The 4,821-nt window shown below is 37.4% G+C and overlaps 1 pseudogene; it reads right to left on the bottom strand.

Moving 5' to 3' along the window:
* Nucleotides 1-1,137: 1,137 nt before the first annotated feature.
* LOC103400188 (elongator complex protein 3-like) lies at nt 1,138-3,996 on the bottom strand (annotated as a pseudogene).
* Between the last annotated feature and the right edge of the window lie 825 nt (nt 3,997-4,821).

Raw genomic sequence — 4,821 nt, 5'->3', positions numbered from 1 at the left:
TAGTCTTCTATCACACAAAAAAATGATGAGCAATAATGTAATTTCATAGGTCTAAATTTTATTGTTTTTTATTGAAACATCTATTTAAAATTAAAAAAAAAACCAAAATAAAAAACCTCTCACTCCTTCCGCGTTTTCTCTCTTTCTCTCCCTCTCCTCATTTTCTAAAAAAATGTGTTCATACACACAAAGTATGTAGGCAAATGTTAGTATTAATTATAATAGCTACTTAATACTATGGCTTAGTGATATTTCTCTTCATTTATAAGTGAGAGGTCTCCAATTCGATTCTCGCCAAAGACGAATTTGAACCACATTATTGGTAGCCCATCCCCTCTCCCTTAGTGTAGTTAATATTGTTTATTAAAAAAATATTAATTATAATCCATGTCATTTAATCAAAATAATTTGAGAAAAATATGCTTAAGTTGTTTTTTTAGTACATCGATATATTTTAAACTAGAGAGGGTGAGTTCGGTTAAGCCCAATCTAATTTGGTATCGAATTCGCTATCTATAAAATTCGAATCTAAGACCTCTCACTTTCAAGTGAAAAAGAATATCACCAAACCGTAATACTAAATGGCAAAAATATGTTAAAGTTAAATGAGTAGTACCTCCAGCCTTCTTTTGCTCGTCCTGTAAACCATACAACTTATAACACTCCATGTAAAGTTATCAATAGAAGAAGATATTGGAAAATTAAATTGTTGACAAGAACACGGTCATCCATGGCGGACACTCATACCTTTCATAGTTAGTGACCAGTAGAAGTAGAAGCCGGAGAACGATGGAAGAAAGGGAGAGGGGTTGCCCTTCAATTGGGTTGGGAACAAACTATAAATTTATAAAAAAATAAATAAAATAAAATAAAACAGATTTTAGGCTGAAAAAGTGATCCAAAATAAAGTGGTAATTACTATGATCATACCATGTTAACCGAACTATAACTATTTGACATACCATAATTAGTTATGCTAAAAATTTGGCATAATAATGATAATAAATTGTGTCAAACCCAAAAATTTGGTATGGTATTTAGTACAAGGATTTTAGTACGATAACCGTACCCAAATTCACCCCTAACTATGATCTATCTTAATAGGGTAAGAATCATAATGCATTTGTTAATTATTAATTTCAGCGGAAGCAATAATTGTACATAAATGTAATGTTTTCTCTTCATTTTAAGAGAGAAGATAACAATGAGAGAATTTTTGGTGTGACCGAAACACGGGATGGTACATTACGTATCGCTATATAAATGGTGTGATATGTGTTAAAAAGTTAACAACTTAAAAAATAAAATTTCCCACAATTTATATAAAAACACGTGATGTACCACGCGTATTCCGGTCCCAATGAAAACTTTATCCATAACAACATCCGTTTCGTCCCGTCTACGTACCATACGGTACCTCACCGCACTCCACCAAATCATTCTCCATATTCTCCACATTACCTGTGTACTCTTCATCCTCTTTGGTCTCGAAAACCTCACGCCATCGACATAGCTAGCGGAGCCAAGGCCGACAGCATAGAAAGGCTTGTTCTTCCAATAAGTTAGATTGTGTTTGCAGTGATATCCACTCTTGCAGTAACTGCTAATTTCTATAGGTTGTAACCTGCATCCGAAAGCATCCTAGGCACCATCTTATAGAACTCAGCAGACCGCGTTTCTGAAGGCAACGGGAACTCCCCTGGTGTATACCTGCAAACAAAAAAACTCCAACTTCAGAACCAAATTCATTCCAAAACTAAAACCGTATATTTCATCACTCGCTCCACTTACAACAACCCGAATTTCATGCCTTGTTCGACTTGCAAATCAAAACCTCAGTTCCAAAAAACATGTTCAAACAAGAATGACTACCCACATACCTGAATTCCAGCCTCTCAGTGTTCGAACATCACGGCACTTCAAGCCCAGGTCTTCCATCCAAGCCAAAGCTAACTCCCGAAGATTTCCTTTCTCAACCCCAGAAGTAACTAAAGGCATTGGAATATCTCGCTGAACTCTATAAACACGCGTCCAAGGGGGGACCATGGCTAGGATCCGAGCTACAATTGCCACAAGTTGATCAGGTACCTGCCCGTTTTCCAAAGCTCATAGAGTCCAGTTCCACAGATCACGAGTGTTGGTTAAATTTTAGGGCCATTTTCTCTGAACGAGGGGCTCTCAAAGAACTCCCGAAATTCTCCATGTCTCTCTCAACCCCTACATTAGGAAGGTCAGGCATCATGTGTGCAACCACCTAGAGCAAATGCATAAAATTATTAGTGTGAAACAAAAGTAATCAACATGAATGACTAGAATATGATAAAATATTCTCGCTGAATTATGGGAGAGCACAATAATTTGAAAAATATATCCAGGCTCACAAATTGTTTTGATGAAAGATTAATCTCCTGTCACTGTAGATATAAAAGGTCCAAAATCCAATCTTTTCCCACGGTGAAGGTAAGTGAGTTTTATGATAAGGTACTAGGCTGACCTTAAAACCAGCATCCTTTGCCAAGTAAAAACAATCAGCCACTGCAGCTACGGTATGACCTCTATTGTTGTCCTGAGCCACATCCTCATATGTACTCTGAACTCCAATTTCTAGTCTTGTACAACCATAAGAAAGCATTTGTCTCAAGTGAGGTCCAAGGCAATAATCTGGCCTCCAGCAGAATAAAAAGTTACAACTACCTTTGTTAACTTTCTGGACCGACCAGATGAACTGGAAACAAGATGGTAAGCGAAAAATTACTGTCAGCCAATTTAAACACAAGAATGAGAAATTAAAGGCTTCGGAAATAAACTAAAATCTCAGGTTTCAATGGTCATTCCAATACATTTAGTAGCACCATGCTCAGAGTAGGCAACTGCCTCTTCAACATTGGCAGAAGTGTGTCCCAATAACGCATCGTGCAGATTTCTAATAAAGTAATCACGGTAATCTGCGGGCAACGACATGAAAGTACCGCCCATTAAGATGAACTCGACCTGAAAACACAAATTCAGTACCAGTTATAAGGCGACAACCATGCATATTACTCTATCATGGAAATCTCCAAACCTTGTCTACACTGTGACCCAATCTCTTCAGCTGATCTTCTAGCCTGGACATATGGGTTGTATCTAAACACACAAAACCAAAAGATTAACTACCAAATTAACTTCACTAATCCAATTTTAAACACCAATTCCTTCAAATAATCTCTTCATTACAAAGCTCTCAATTTCTTGGTGAAAAATCAATCAAGCCGAAAACTTTAAACTTCGAAACGAATCATGACTAACATAAATTTTGAATTCCCTATCAAGTGTTCGATAAAATGCGTCAATGAACTAGAGAAAGCCATACCTGCCCAAATTGCGCGCATGCTAGTAGGCTCGTATCCAGTGTAAGACTGAGTGCTGTACTCAAAGTCCGAATCGGGACCACCGGGGCAGTACACGCAAATATTCCCGGTGGTGGCGATGTGGGGGCACCTATGAGGCTTCGACATCACGGCCACGACGGCGATGCCTGAGGCGGTTCGGACCGTCTTGGCCTGAGCTTAGGGAGAAGAGCCTCACGGTCCGACTCCGGCAGAGCCGCGATCATTTCAACCAGCTTCGGCGCACGTGAGAGACCGTACTTGCGGCACGCGGTGGTCTTGAGGGCGTTTAGGTCGACGTTTTGGTCTTCCGGGAGAGGTCGACCATGGAGCTGACGATTTCGGCGATGGCTCGGACCCAGGTCTCTTCTTCGGATAGTCCATGGGCCTCAAATCCGCCCTGACCGGGTCGGGTTTGCTTTCTGGCGGGCACGGATACTGGCAGCACTGCAGTTGCCATGGGAGAGAAGAGTGAGGGGAGGAAAAGAGGTTTAACAGGAACTGCCGTTTCTATGCTACAGTCCGTGTTTGTTAAGACCATCTCTAATGGTGAGTTAAAAGTCAAATTACTCTAAAAAATTTCCCCCCAAACTCACTCTAACCCGAGGGAAAAATTTGGACTAAATGCTAAATGCTAAACTAACGTCAGATTCCCTCCAAAATTTAGCCAAGAAATCGGTATGAGCTCCATCGAACCGAGTCAAAATATTTATCGGAATTTTAAATTTTTTTTATTAGAATATTCATAAAATTAATTTATGATAGTCTACATATTAATTTAAAAAAAATTAATTTAAGAAAAAAAAAGCCTAAGTTTATTCTTTAATAAGTCCGGGCTAAAATTTTAGGTTAGAACGGTTGGAGTAGAAAAACTATTTTTGGGCTAAAAACTAAAATTTTCGGGCTAAAATATTTGGCTTTTAGCCCAACCATTGGAGATGGTCTAAGATTGAACAAACTTTATTGTTTTTTGATCAATTGGCTAAAATTATTTTTATTCTATGAAAAATACTAAAAAGACTGAAACTATTTTTAATTTTAACTTTGGGTAGGAAATTCAAAAACCAATTGATATTTGATTTTGAAATATGAGACATATTTAGTAATATTCTCAAAAAATTTGGCAACTTCTTAATGTGTCAATTTGGTCTAAAATGTGACAAAGATGATTTTCGTATTGTTATTCTCTCTTTTTGCAAGTAGTTTCTTGCTACACGCTTACACATTTGACAATTTTTTCTTTTGTTAGTTTGTATTTTTTGTGAAATTAAATTGTTTTATTTAAAATTTTAATTAGAGAGGGTATTTTTGGGATTATGAATGATTCACCATTTGGCCTCCTGAATTTATATTCTTTACTAGCCTTGCAGGCGTGCGGCAATTTGCTCTTCTTCATTATATGCATAAATTAAAAAAAAAAACTGAATTTACATGTGTTTAAAAATATAATAAT

The sequence above is a fragment of the Malus domestica genome, chromosome 06 (assembly GCF_042453785.1).
Source record: "Malus domestica chromosome 06, GDT2T_hap1".
NCBI lineage: Eukaryota > Viridiplantae > Streptophyta > Magnoliopsida > Rosales > Rosaceae > Malus > Malus domestica.
This window is presented reverse-complemented; position numbering and strand designations above follow the sequence as displayed.